The sequence below is a fragment of the Vidua chalybeata genome, chromosome 4 (assembly GCF_026979565.1).
Source record: "Vidua chalybeata isolate OUT-0048 chromosome 4, bVidCha1 merged haplotype, whole genome shotgun sequence".
Taxonomy (NCBI): Eukaryota; Metazoa; Chordata; class Aves; order Passeriformes; family Viduidae; genus Vidua; species Vidua chalybeata.
The window spans coordinates 69,360,148-69,375,368 of NC_071533.1; the positions used below are offsets into that span (position 1 = coordinate 69,360,148).

Below are 15,221 nucleotides of genomic sequence, written 5' to 3' on the forward strand. Positions count from 1 at the left end.
AGTGGAAGGTGTCCCTGCACAGGGCAGGAGCTGTAAGTAGATGATCTCTGATGTCTCTTCTTCTGGGATGCTGTGAATATCCTCATGGAACTGAGATTTCCACATTCCAGCCTCGTATAGCCCTGCTGGAGAAGCAACCATCCATTTTGCCTGAAAGCAAGATGGGAAGTGTTCATTTTTCTGTAGCTAATTCCCAGCGAGAGAAGGTTTCAATGTGTCACTTGTGCCTGCAAGTCTAACATTCATGGCAGCCCACAGAGCACCCAAACAGCTTTTTGCTGCAGCTCTGTTTTCTTCCTTCTTTGCTCAATTTATGCCAGACCAATATTCTGCAAAGTATTTCAGTATCTGGCAGCACAGAAGATTGATGTAGATCAGGCTTCTCAGTTTCCCCCATCACCAACTTGGCAATGACAGCCAAAGAGAAGAGCCTTTTACAGCACTGAATGAAGAATAAATCTATACCAATTTAATTAACCTCTGCAGAGCTTATTGAATCTTAACCAAGTTTAGTCACAGTTCTGTAAGTTTGGAAGTTCTTGGCATATTTTTGAGTCTTGTACAATAGTTTGAACTGGCTATATATACAAAGCAAATTTGTAAAATGAAATTAATAGTTGCTCTTATTGGGGTTTACTGGTGTAGGAATTGCCACCTACATATACAAGCAAAAAAAAAAAACCAAAAAACTTCTGCTATAAATACAGCTTTTATTTATTTTTATTTATTTTATTTTATTTATTTATTTTTCTGGAACGCAGATAACTAAAAAAGAAGAAAGCCAAAATCAGCAAAGGTGACATGAATCAATGGATGGAAACAAAATAGCAGCATTCTTTTTTTTTTTTTTTTTTTTTTTTTTCTGGCTGGGCTTAACATGGCTGGTGCTCTTTGTGTCCCAAAGATGTCAAAGTGAGTTATGTCAGCTCATGCTGAAAGAGTGGATTGAAAATGAGTTGTCTGGATAAATCCACCTCACCCCCTCTGTTTCTAGAGGACTGAGTTAAAAACTTTATTCCAGCACTTGGGACCCCTCAGTGCTACCTTTGTTATTTATTGTTGTTGAAGGCTGTCACTCCTCCACCTCGGGGTCACTGACCAAAGCTCCACTGCACAAAGCAGGGTGGGCAGGAGGTGTTTTGGCATTCAAAGGTTGGCTCTGAGAGTGGAAGGAGGGAATTGTGTTGGAGGGAGGTCTGGGGAGGGAATGAAACCGTGCTGGAATATGCAGCAAGGCTTTACTGATCTGCTGGAGGGAAGTCAGGAGGCAGCTCCTTGCAGTAAGGACACACAGACAGGCACAAATAGCCAAAACCTTCCTTTCCACACACATTCTGTCCCCCTTGCCCAAGCTCTAAGTGAAATATAACTTTATTTATTATTAAGACTATAACTTTTCTATTTTAAAAAATCAATTATAAAACATATTATTTTGCCATTCATTAACTCACTTGTTTTCTCCACGATGTGGCATGTAAGCTCAGAATATCTAAAAGTCCTTATAAATCTCCAGAGTAAATATCATATCAAAAAGTTCATTTCTTTGCTGTGTTGGTGACTCTTTCTAACAAAGTGGAAAGGAGTTCTTGGACCTGCTTTTCTTCCCCTGCAGTTAAATCCTTGTCCAGGTGTTTTTGTCCTTTCCTAGAAGCCCACAGGAAGACTCTTCACCTGTCCTGCCATGCTGACTTAATTTCTTAGAGTCAGACAGCAAAATAGAATGCTTTAAAGAAGTCTCATGAGGAAGTCAGGTGTGACAAAGAGCCAGAGCTTTAAACAGGATCTCAGGTGGATGCTTAGTCTGGTGTCCTCCTTGGTGCCAGCCCAGATTCTGGCTTTATACCAGAAAGAGGGATTTCCATGGAATAACAGTGCAGGAACCACAGAGGGGATCCATCAGTCATTGCCCATCCTGTGTTGTCATCCCAAGGGGAAAAGCAAGATTCTTTTCCATTGAAAAACATTTAAAAAAATTTAAAAACACAGTTGTCACCTCCCTCCCCAGGAGTTTAAGGGAACAAAGTGTTTATACTTGTGCAGGTGGTCTGAGTGGACAAAGCCCTGAATGCAAATCCAGCCCTGAGGGTCTCACACCCAGTTTCTGGGTCTGCCACCCACCTTCCCCATCTGCCTCTCCACTCCCATTGTAGATCTCTTTCTCAAACAATGTATTTATCTCTTTATCATTTTGCTTTTCTGCAGACATTTTAGCTTCTCTTACTGATTTCTTTGAGTAAGATGTAAAGAGTAAAATAAGAATATATTAAAGCTGTAGGGGTTTTGTTCCAATTTTCACCATTAAAAATACTACATGTTCTATCTTTTTAAATGAATTCTCCTTTTTTTTTTACTTCCGGTACCTGAAAGGAGCCTACAAGAAAGCTGGAGGAAGACTTTCTATGAGGGCATGGGGTGACAGGACAACAGGGAATGACTGCAAACTGAAAGAGAGTAGATTTGGCTGGGATGTTGGGCAGAAATTCTCCCCTGTGAGGGTGGGGAGGTCCTGGCACAGGGTGCCCAGAGAAGCTGTGGCTGCCCCTGGATCCCTGGAAGTGTCCAAGGCCAGGCTGGATGGGGCTTAGAGCAGTCTGAGATAGTGGAAGGTGTCCCTGCCCATGGCAGGGGGGTGAAACAAGATGGTCTCTAAGGTCCTTTCCAACAGAAACCATTTCATGGTTCTGTGTTTCCATGCTTTTCACAAAGATTCATCAAAACTTTATTATTTTAAAAAATCAAATATAAAGCATATTATTTTGCCATTTGTGAACTCACTTGTTTTTTCCAAGACATAGGATGTAAGCTCAGAATATCTAAAAGACCTTGTAAATCTCCAGAGTAAATATCATGGTCAAAAAGTTCATTTCTTTGCCAGGCTGTGACTTTCTTCCATATAGTGAAAGATCAAATGTGCAGCAGATTTACTGAGGCCAGGAAAATATCCTCATAAATTTTGCCTCCCTCCTGTAAAGGGCCAGATACTTGCCCTATTTTTCTATTTTTCACACCTCCATAAAAATGTATAAATGTACAAAAAGACAGACAGGCTTTACGTCCCCTAATTAATAATATCCTTAAAAATAGAAACAAAAGCAACCCCAGAACCCTTTGAAAGGGAAACACTTCACTGCACATGTTTGTCTTGCTGCAGAAACAGGAGAAGAAGAAATGTGATAAATAATGATGATATGATGCTCTGTGTGGAAGGTGTTCAGATGTTGTGGAGATGATCTTGACATTGACATAAAAGACTCCAAAGCAGAAGAAAAGTGATCTTGGACTAGTCCCAAAATTTCAAGTCTACATGTGAAGCACAGATAACACTTTCTCCCCCTTCTAACTTTAAAATACTGATTTCTGGAGCTGCTGCTCACATCACACAGAGTTCCTCTTCTCTGTCTGATCAGAAATGGAAAACTTTCAGTGCTGAAATATCTTCTTTCAGATCATCAGCTGGCAGAAGCCATCCATTGTCCATTACACACCTCTTTGCACCAGCTGAGCTTCTGACCACAGATGTTTTCCTGGCAGCGAGTAGGAAATGAGCACTCATGTGAAGCAGTGAGAGCTCTCTATTAATTATTCATGAGAAGAAGAAAAAGAAGAAGGAGATAAAGAAGAAGAAAAAGAAGAAGAAGAAAAAGAAGAAGAAAAAGAAGAAAAAGAAGAAAAAGAAAAAGAAGAAAAAGGAAAAGAAGAAGAAGAAGGAGAAGAAGAAGAAGAAGAAAAAAAAGAAAAAAAAAAAAAAGAAGAAAATAAAAAGAAGAAAAAAAGGAGAAGAAGAAGAAGAAGAAGAAGAAGAAGAAGAAGAAGAAGAAGAAGAAGAAGAAGAAGAAGAAAAAAAAGAAAAAATAAGAAAGAGAAGAAGAAGAAGAAGAAAAGGGAAAAAAGAAAAAGGAAAAATGAAAAAGGAAAAAAGAAAAAGAAAAAGAAAAAAAGAAGAAAGAGAAGAAGAAGAAAAAGGAAAAAAGAAAGGGGAAAAAAGAAAAAGAAAAAGAAGAAAAAGAAAAAGAAAAAGAAGAAAAAGAAAAAGAAAAAGAAAAAGAAAAAAAAAAAAAGAAAGAAAAAAGAAAAAGAAAAAAAGAAAAAGAAAAAGAAAAAGAAAAAGAAAAAGAAAAAGAAAAAGAAAAAGAAAAAAAAAAAAAAGAAAAAAAGAAAAAGAAAAAAAAAAAGAAAAAGAAAAAGAAAAAGAAAAAGAAAAAGAAAAAGAAAAAGAAAAAGAAAAAGAAGCTATATTGTCCTATTCATAGACTGTCTTAACTTTTGGACACCTCTGTGGCACAGAGGGGCAGGAACATCCACACTTGCAGTGCTGCGTTACTCCTGATTAGGGGAAACAGATCCAGCATGGCTCAGAGCCTTTGGTGACTCATTTTTCATTCCATATGTGCACTCATGTGCTTCACTCACACTTAGTCCAGCTGGAAAGGATGTGGAGAGAGGAGAAATCCAAGCTAATGTTTGAAAACCCTTTAATGTAGAATAAGCTAAACCAGTGTTTTCTGTAACTGGAGGACAACACAGGTTACATTGTCATAGTTTGGGACCAAGAGGCAAATGCTGGGCCTGTAATGGAGCTGGGGATCTTGGGTTTGCAATGACAAAATTCCTCCACTTGCTTATAAACTCTTTGTATCATTAGATACTTGATTTTCAGCTTGCATGGAAACACTGCTGCTCATGCTGCATCCAAACGAAACAAGATCTCAGGCAAGAAAAATTCCTTCTTCAGGCCAAATGGAGAAAAAGCCTCAAAAAATTTACATGATTTTGTGTAAAATAACACAGTGGCTGCTTGGAGCCAGTCAGAGATTTCGATAGTCAGAAGGAACTGGGAAAGAAAAACACTAAAGGTTAAAGTGCAGGTGAGGAGGGCATAAAAATGCAATTTATCACCTGCTTATGAGGTTTGTTACATGAATATCAACACCAGGTGTTTTTTTTTTTTTTTTTTTTGCATATATTCCTCATCTTTTCCAGAAAAACATCATCAGCCTTCACAGTAGCTCAGTGCACCAGGATACTGGCACTTCCCAATATATCAAATATAGACACTCACATTTTGCAGTAATGGTCATTACTCTGGGCTATAGTGCAAATAGGTTTGAATGGATCTTTTAAAATTCCACTTTAAACACTGCCAGGAAATGAGGAATGTGTGATTTGGTTGCAGGAAGAGCTGGGGAAAGGAAAATGTATTATCCAAATGTGCATTTAGCTCAGAAGGGGCACTGAATACTCCCAGCCCTTATGAGCAATACCATGAGATTAACTCACTGCAGGCTGTCAAGGGCTTGTCAATGTATAATGTTTAATTATATATATCTTATGTTATAATTACACCTCATTAGAAGCTTGGCTTGTTCCATTGTCAAGGCATGCTAATAATTGCCATTTCTAGATAAACCATAACCAAATACAAAATACCTATTAGGATGATTATCTTTGTAAGTAGAAAAGAATTAAGCTCAAATTAGGTTTTTTTTTTTTTTTTTTTTTTTTTTTAAGGCAGCTAATTATTTAATTTTCTTCTGCTTACTTCACCAGGGTTTTGCTGAGGATAAACATATTTTCTACCCTGGCTCTTAGCCAATGAAAGGAAGAAGATGGAAGGTAAAAGAGGAGAGGACCTTGGTCATTGATTTGTAGCCTTCATTGCATAAAGGCATAATAATTATTTATTCCTTTGTTTTGCATTCCTTAAGTAGGAAAAACGATCATTCCTAAGAAACAGGATTGCCATACCTGGTGACAAAGATCCACTATAACCCCTGCTGTTAGCTGGCTCTCATTAATAACTACAAGATTCCTGTCCAAGCCTAATTTAATTTATTTTTCCATATGTTGGAACTTTTCCCCATTTCCTGTTGTTACTCAAAGTGCCATAACTTGGGATTCATAGGTTGCTTTCATAAGTGTTTCTTAGTCAATTTTTAAAGAAGAAAGGCACTTTTACTCTTAGATCTTTTATTTAGAAATGCAGTGTTTAGTTTCCATTCCACTTGTAAGGGATGGAGAGAGGCTGATCCTTAGCTAGGTGCTCTGCCCTCCTGCTCTGTGACCTCTGGAAACAGTCTTAGTAGAAAATGAAAATAAAATTTCCATTTAAAAAGTGGAATATTACTATTCAGTACTCTTTTTTTTTTTTATAATATGGGGACCCTTCAGGTGTATTAGGTCGTATGTAAAGGGACAGAGACTCATCAGGTCCTCAGTGGAAGTTATTTAAACATTCAATTTTTCTTGGGTTTTTGCTTCATAGGAATTGCACTGCTTGACACCAGACGTAGACCTGATCCTTTTTCTAGCTGGAATTCTCATCAGAAAATCTCTCATACCTGTTCAAATGCTAGTGAGGGACTAAAATAGAAGCACCAAGGTCACATCTGCTCTGCACACTGAGAGGAATGGGTGGGAACTTCAAGGCAATGGGAATGAAAAGGAATTTGTCAATACTGTGGTGGCTACCAGTGGGAACTCTGCCTGTCAGCAGGACATCACAATAATAAAAAAAAACCAAAAGAACCCAAAAAAAAAAACCCCAAACTCAAAAACACCCTCACCATATGTGGGTTTATCTAAGCCATGTCCTTACAGAGGAATCATGGGTGAAGTGGAAATGAGCAACGGCAGCATTTTGGCTTCATCACTGGAGATTTTGGGAGGCTTTGCTGCATAATAATTTTTAAAAGCTAGCAACGTGCAGCTCCTCCACTTGTCTGGAGCTTTTCCACTGGTAGGATGGTGCCTGGAAACCAGCAGTGCTGAGTGACTGGGGGCCAGCAGCTCAACACTCTGATGGGGACAAGGGGGAACTTGCAGAGAAGCTTCAGGTGGGGTCATTGCATGGCTCTTGTGCGGGGTTTAAATATATGGAATATAAATGGGAACTAGGCCACAGCAGGTGTAAGGTGGGACAGAAGAAGAAGGAATGGTGCCTGAGGTTTATTTTAATTGGATCCTCCCTGTTTGCTGACTTAGCAGAATTTTGGGCAGGAAGAAATAAGCTCAGCCTCTGTAGAAATGTTGGGAGACCCAAGTGAGTGGGGGTGGTAGAAGAGGGAGGGATCTCTGACTTAGTCAAACCCATCCCTGTTGTATTTCTCCCCTCCTTTGCACTCTGTAAAAGCACACTCAGGTTTTCCTCAGGAAAAATTCCCTAAATTTAGGCCCCAAATTCATAGAAATGGAGATGTAACTGTGATTTGCAAGGCATCTTGTCCTTTAACAATCAGATTTGATGTTTTTAAAAATCTTTTCCGACCTTAATGATCCTGTGAATCCATGATGCTGCAGCCACATTACAACAGGGCAGCTCTTATGTCTCAGGTCTTGGAGTGCCTTTGCTATCCTCGCCTAAGTTTCTGCAACATCAAAACCTTGTTTACCAGGAAGAAAAATACCAGGAAGTGATAAAGCAGGACAAACCCTCAGGAGGCTGGGAAGCTGCAGGATAAATCTGGGGGCAGCATGGGCCTGCTTTGCCAACAAAGAGCCACTTTTTATGAGACAGTCCTATTAAATAATGATGACTCACTCTCCAGACAGTAATTTATTTATATGCCTGCTTTAATGTTTCGCAAATCACTGCTTTAAAAAATGTCCAGCTGGAAGACAGGGAGGCTTGGGAGACAGGGAATCAGCTTGATAGAAGATCAGATTAAATAAAAATGACATGGAATTTGACAGCGAGGACATGTGGTTGGAAATAAAAAACGTAACCATCCCCCAAGCAGAAATGCAACCTCATTGCTGGGACTGGTTGCTGTAGCTTGAGAATCCAGGTTTTTACTGGATCCAGCAAGACAAAAACATTGAGGAAGATGAGAAATGAGATGTTGGCTGATATTTAGTGACAGCATTTCTTCCAGTCTGAAACATTGATGAGCTTACATTTTTTTCAAGCCAGAAGGGATTACTTTGATATCATAGTCTGAATTAAAAAATGTAAAAAAAAAATGCTATGCCTTGTAAGAACAGACCAGTAGAACCAGTAAGAGACAGAAGATACTTTTAAATTATGATTAATATTGGAGAAATGGGTATGGTTCACACAGTAGAACCAGTAAGAGACAGAAGATACTTTTAAATTATGATTAATATTGGAGAAATGGGTATGGTTCACACAGAGAAAATTAGCATATCAGCCACAGGGAGGTTTCAGTGCAGGCTGTAGCAGGTGAGTTTGGTATCTGGACAGGCAGGAAGGTAAGGACAAGTGGAACAGACAAGGCTAAAATTCCTGTTTGATTTCTAATTCTGCCACCAAGGATGTCCCATTCCTGTGTGCCTTGAGTCCCCAAGAGGGTGTGGAAGGTAATGCCCTCCTCCTAAGGTCCATTCAGTGTCATGGGTACTGATGCTTTAAGTTTTAGCTTTCATATTTTTCAGATTCTAAGCTGCCTTGTTGTGGAGCTCTGAGCTTCGTACTAAGTTCTCTTCAGGGTCTCTTCACAGGGTCATTAGACAAAACAATCCTATTCCAGCTTGAGAACCAAGGACAACCATTACAAGCCTCAGGCCCAAAAACCATAAACAACTGTGAATGGAAGAGAGCAGACAAGGAGGATGGGACTTTATAACCTGAAGCTGTAATTCGACAATTAACCCCAATATGCAAATGGACAAAAACATATAAAAATGTGAGACCCCGTGATCAGTCATCCATTTTGTGACCATTTTGGGTCCATCTTGGGTGCAGCCCTGGCTGGGCTCTTGTGCTGCCCAAGGTGGATCCATTGAGGCCTTTTAATTAATCCCTACTTTATTCTTTAACTCTGTCTGGTCTCTGTTCCTGATCAGCCTCTCAACAAACTGCTTTATAGAGGGCCAAAGTGGGGATTACCAAGGGTCTGACTCAGTTTTAAAGATGATGGAACTGAGTTTTAAGCATATTAATGGTGCATTTAAAAATCTCCTCTTAACTGCAATTAATATCTAAGCATTTTAGGTGATGCTCTCTGCCACTGTCCCAGGCAGCTCCTCCATTCCCCTCATGCCTGTGACTTCCTGGACATTTCTGCAGTAGCTGTGCAGCCTGGAACAGCTCAGCTCCTCTTGGCATCTTGCTTTGAGATGATTATTAACTGTAATAGAACCTGGGTTTTTTGACACTACTTCCATATCTGAGCACCTGCCTTAATCTGTGCCTGGGTGCACAACCTGCATTCTGAGCTACTCTCCCTGTCTGGAGCTGGTGCTTAAAGCCCTCACAGGAATTTTATTGTTTGCTGGACAGCAGGAACTTGGCCAACTCCCTTAGAATAATAGACTCACTTTGACTGGAAAATACTTTTAAGAACATGGAGTCAAATTTTTCACCCAGCACTGCCAAAGCCACCACTAACCCACGTCCCCAAGTGCCACATCCACATGGCTTTTAAATGCCTCCAAGAATAGGAACTCCACCATCACCCTGGGCAGCCTGTGCTGGGGCTGGACAACCCTTTCTGTGAAGAAATTTTCCCTGGCAAAACTTGAGGCCATGTCCTGTTGCTTGTTACTTGGCAGAAGAGCCTCCTTGTGATCTCATGTCAGGGAGTTGCAGAGAGCCATGAGGGGCTCCCTGAGCCTCCTTTTCTCCAGGCTGAGCCCCTTTCCCAACTCCCCCAGCTGCTCCTCACTCTTTTTAGATGATAAATTACAGCTCTTCTGACAACCTGGCTAAACACCAGGATTGTCTGTTGCCTCTCTTTAGAGGAGGCAGATGCTTCACTGCAGATTTAAACAGCGCCAAGGCCCTGCCTGGGGGTGGGTGCAGCCAGCCCCAGCCTCCCCTGCCCAAGCTCTCAGCTGGCTGGGGGTGAGCCAGCCCCTGCCAGGAAACCACAGAGCTCCAGGCCATGCATGGCTGCTCTCCTGCAGGAGCACTAATGCACTAATGTGGTTAAGCAACTTCTGGTGGGGAGCAGTGAGAGGAGCTCAGGTCCTGGTGCGTGTTGACATCACCACGGTTTCTCCTCCAATGCTCACACATTGATGTTTCCCTTCGTTTGGGGTTTCCAGAAAGCTGCTGAGATGTTTCAGTCTGAGAAATCTGAACTCCTGTGTTTTATCCCTCTCCCAGCCACTGACAATGAAATCCCTCTTGCCTTGGTTCACATTCTCTGAGTGTTCATTTTTTTAGGGGTATTCTGAGCTCCTCTGAAGACCCAGAGGTCCTTTCTTGGGAAGCAAAGTGCAAATTGAAAGAATGACTCATTATTAACAGAATTCTTCTAATTCCAAGATAGTAAAGGAGCACAGACTGCTGTAATTTCCTCAAATTAATATTTTCCACGTTCTTTCAGTTGTCAGGAGGACAGGGTAACAGATCAGTTAAAAACAATTTTTTTTATATAAATCCAGAGGCACAAAATCAATTCATGCTCTGGATCTGGGCCACAACCTGCTTCCAGGTGACCACCTTGTCCATGGGTAAGTGGTTGTCCTTGATGGGAATCATTGCCTATATTTGCCTTTGCAAAACTTGCCACCTTATCTTAGGAAGCTGTGTGCTTTTAAATGTAAAATGAATGCACCTCTGGAATCAGCTAATGCTCTCCATTGGCTATAGAAGGGGCACAGGTACTTGGCTTTCACTAAACACCTGCCCCAAATATCTGTGACGTGACTTTGAGCTTTAGATTTTGGCAGGCATTGGTGACTTTTGCTGCTGGACACAGATGTGACACAGGGCTCTGATGTGCCACTGAATTCAGGCTTTTTAAAATTACCATTAACATTTGATTAAATACTGCTGCTTCCAAAAATAGTTACATCAAAATTAGGAGGAAATCAGTAGCCAATGATCTTCTCACTTCAGTTCTTTGTTCCTGTGACTCTAAATCTGTGGTTATTTGTGCTGAGTTTTTGCTGTGAATTTCAGGGACAGAGAAGCATCCACTGTGGAAAATGCTGTGTAAAACCTGTTTTACACATTGGCTAAGTCAGATCTCTGCCAGGTCTGTGCTTCTTCCATGCAGTGATATATCCCAGGCCTCAGCATAACTCAATTAATGCTGCATTTCTTCTTAACATTTCCATCAGCAATTCACATCAGTTGGCTGCAAAGTGTTCCATCAATAAATCCTCACCCAATTCCTGCTTTATTAAGTAGAGAAACATCTGGATTTGGGGCTCAGGTGTACTCCTCAGGCCCCACCTATGGAAGGCAGGGCAGTACGTGGAGGCACAGCACCATCAGGAAGGGCTGCGTGCCCTGCAGCTGGGGGTGGGATTCCCCTGGGAGATCTGGGATAACGCTGGTGACAGTCCTTGGAAAGTGCCTGGATGGAGATGGGGCAGTGTGGAGGGGCTGGCTCCTGCCACTTGCCTTTTTTGTGCAAATCCACACACCCAGGATCACACGGGACCCGAAAAACCGTGACCTTTCAAGGTGCAATCCAGTCACTCTCATTACGATTATTGCGCCGGGTGCTGTTATCCTCTATTTGTCTGCTTTTCTGCCTGTTCCTATCTTTTTATTTTCTCCCTGCTGTTCTTCTCTGTGCCTGGATGGCTGTGGAGAGCATTCAGTTCCACTTAGTTGTGATTTCAGGGAAATCCTTCTTGACGTGCAGAAGCAGCGAGGTTGGGGATTTTGTTCCCTGTCCTTTTTCTGAAGTGTGTGCATTTCCTTGCACGCTGCTCTGTTGACTGTACACAGGCTTTGCCCCTCAAGAGACAGGAAGGAATATTGTTTTGGTCTCCAGACACTTTGCAATGTCACAAGCTCTTTGTGCAACACATTTAAAATTTAGCAGTGAGAAAAATGAGGATATGTGTAGGATGGACTATGCAACACAGCAACGAGTTCCGGTGATTTTCCATCTTAAATATGAGCTTCAGTATAACTTCATTATTATTTTTCTATTCTCTTCCCTTAGCTCCAGGTTTCATATCAACATCACAGCACCATTCAATTCCTGCTTGCTGAGACAGCTTTCATTTGGGGTCAGAGTCAGGAATTCAGTGGAATTTCTCCTGTGTAAGACCACAGTGAAGAGGGAATTGCAGTTCTTCAGCCTTGGCTCTTTTTCCTAGGCTCTTTTCTAGATTTTTTTCTCAAGGAACTTACATTTGAAGAGTCTGATGGATATCTGCTAATACATTCTTGATATATGTCTTAAAATTTAAACAAGATATGTAGATTTTAAAAATGGCTTATTGACAAATGAGCTCTTCCATTGGAATCAGCTGTTTTTAAAAAGTAGAAATTAGTCTGTGGAGCCTGATGTGGTGGAAAATGGTCAAGGAGAGACCCGAGTTATAAAAATTCCACTGTATCAGCAAGACTGCTGCTGTTGAGAAGGTATTCTTGATAATTGCTGCAAAAATTATTGATATTTGCTGCTATTTCTTGATAATTGCTGCAACATTCCGTAGAAATTTATCTTCCCTTCTTCCCCTCCCAGCAAATTAAAGAATTATTTTCATCTACACCCATGGAATTGGTCGGGTTTTTTTTACTTTGATAGATATTTTTTCACTGCTCTTGGCCCTGTTTAAACAAGGCCTAATAAAACCCTGGATAGCTGTAAATTCTTCAATTTATCAATTTGTTACTTACTCACTTTCAGTCCCTGCCATCATCTTCAGCTTCCTCGTTATCCACCTGGAGTCTTCTGTGTGCAAAAGTTGATTTAAAAACATGCAGTTCCAGGCAGAAGGGTTACGACACTTTTATCCCTCATTCTACCAGTCCAGCCCTCATCTTGAGCACAGTGACATCTCCAGCATTTAGAAAGGGTCTTTTCCTGATTTTTTTTTTTTTTTTTTTTTTTTTTTTTTTGTATTCTCAGTTATCATTTAACTGAGAGGACAGAAAGAACACAAAACTCTATGGAAAAACAGAAAAGAAGCTGATTTCCAAGATTTCACAAACCATTTCATCTTGTTGGGAAAAAATAAATATTATTTGTTTTTATAAAATAATATAAATTGGATTGACTGGGAAATAAGACAGGAGTCTCAGCAGGTTTATGTTGCTGTGATAATCTGAAGCTATTCAGCATTGTGGGATGTGTCTCCCACAGCCAACCAATACATTTTTGGCAAATCACAAAATCCTTAAGGTTGGAAAAGACCCTGAAGACCATCAAGTCCAACCTTTGACCCAGTACCACCCCTCCCACTAAACCATACATAAGTGCCACAGCTTCTTACTCTTTAACCACCCCCAGGGATGGTGACTCCACCACTGCCCTGGGCAGCCCGTGCCAGTGCTTGACCACTCTTTTAGTGAAGAATTTTTCACTAATATCCAACCTCAACCTCCCCTGGCAGAACTTGAGAACATGAAATGGCTCATTAGGTGACATCCTATCAGGAGAAATTACTTTCTGTTCCCTGTTTGACCCACACTGGCTCTTTCTTACACCACAAATCAAGGTAGAATCTCCCTTTCCTCACTCACATTTCATTTTAATTTCTTTCTTCTAGCAAACAAGAATGTAATATTTTCTGTTTAATATCTTTGTTGAACAGGGCTGGCTAGAAGTGTGTGCACAGCTGCAGATGAGAAAACAGCTGCTTTGGAAGGCACAATTAACATTTCCTGATGGCTCCTTGAAGCATTCAGCCTGAAGCCTCCAGAATCACATTTGTCTTTTTGATGGCCTTGCCATGTCAGTGCCTCACAGCCATCCTCTGACTGGCCAACACATCCTGTCATGTTTTCCTCTCAGCTGTTTGCCCTGGAAAACTTGAAGCTTTACTGGATTAATAGTTCCTAATCTCCAAATGTGTAAGCTTATCACTTTGAAGTGTTAAATCTCATCCCATTTCTGTTATTCCAGTTCCCATTCAATTATTTCAGTAGACTGAATGCCTCTGTGTTAGTGATGCCTCTTGTCATCAGTTTAATTGGTATACTCTCAGTTTTGCCAAGTTTATTAGTGAAAGCATTATCAAGACCATTGTCAGCACCCAGTACTTGTAATTCCTCAGAAAATCACATTTTTTCTTCAGCCCAGTCCACTGACATCCTCTTACTCCCTCTCATCCTCTTACTTACCTTGCAGCTACAGTTCCTCCCTTGTTCTTCCACTGAACTTTCTCTGGAACAACTTATTAAAAATTTCACTTATATTTTAATGAGCTAATCTAACATCTGAACCAGCAGTTTCCAGGAGGTGAGTGTCTGTGACAACAAAGAGCTCGTTTCCATATCAGTGACAAAGAAGGGAATGCTTTTCCCTTTATGATATCAAGATTCCTAACTGGTGACATGTGCCAGGTAGAGTTCTATCCCCTTGGAAAGGCAGCTTTGAGTACGAGGTTGCATGACACGTATCTTATCTCTGAGGTTCTTCAAAAGCAACTTCTTCCATGATAAAAAGAATCAGACCTGAGAGACAAGGAAAGGAAGAGAGCTCCAATTCCTGGCTATGAGAACAAGTTTCCAGATGGGCTGCATTGTCTCCAGCCTTTCTCGAGGTTGGACAAAGCTTTGTGTGACCTCAGAGTTGATCTTGCTTTGAGCAAAGACTCCTGATAGTCCTTCCAACCCGAATTTTCCTAGCACCCTATGATCCCACATATTATTTTACACCATCTTTCTAAAAATGTTTTCTGACCTCCAGAGCATCCACATCACCAGCAGAGAGAAAGGCAGTTCTCCAAAGGCAAAGCTTCCTTCATAGAGACTCTCAGTTAAAATTACTTGACCTCCACTGGGTTTTTTTTTGAGAGATATGTTTTCTTATTTGCAGAACTGAGAATGTGATAAAAAGGAAAGGTGCCTGAGTACTCACTGTTGTTTTTGTTTGGAGGTTTGTGCGTAGTTATTTAATTTTTTTTTTCTATTTTCCCCACTATAATTTGACATGAAAAGCTCCTTTCACTACTCTGCCTAGAATTGTTACAAAAAAGCTTTCTGCATGTACATGTTCAGAGAGCATAAAATAAAGTGGCCTGAATTGCTGGGAACAAACCTCAAGCTCCTCACAGACACCCAGAACAAACCACCGTGTGCACATAACACACCACAGTGTCTGCACTCTTTCCCAGCCTATAAACTCTGACTGTGGAGGGAAAACATGGAAAAATATCACCATGGGATAAGGGGTTGCTGAGGCTGTGATTGCCTGGAGCTAAGGGCTGAAATTTTTTCATGAAACACTGAGACAACTTTTTTTTTTTCTTCTGTCCTGAGGGCAATATTTCACTCTGCAGCTCCTCAAAACAAAAGGCCAAGGAAATATTACGACAAGTCCCCCAGTGGTTTTTTGCCACACAAA

The 15,221-nt window shown here is 40.8% G+C and overlaps 1 long non-coding RNA gene across 1 annotated transcript; it reads right to left on the reverse strand.

Moving 5' to 3' along the window:
- Positions 1–11,443: 11,443 nt before the first annotated feature.
- LOC128787648 (uncharacterized) lies at positions 11,444–14,105 on the reverse strand. Its single transcript, XR_008430773.1, has 3 exons — positions 13,997–14,105; positions 12,555–12,605; positions 11,444–11,656 (listed from the first exon to the last, which is right to left on the reverse strand). It is a non-coding gene; the product is annotated as an uncharacterized LOC128787648 (long non-coding RNA).
- Between the last annotated feature and the right edge of the window lie 1,116 nt (positions 14,106–15,221).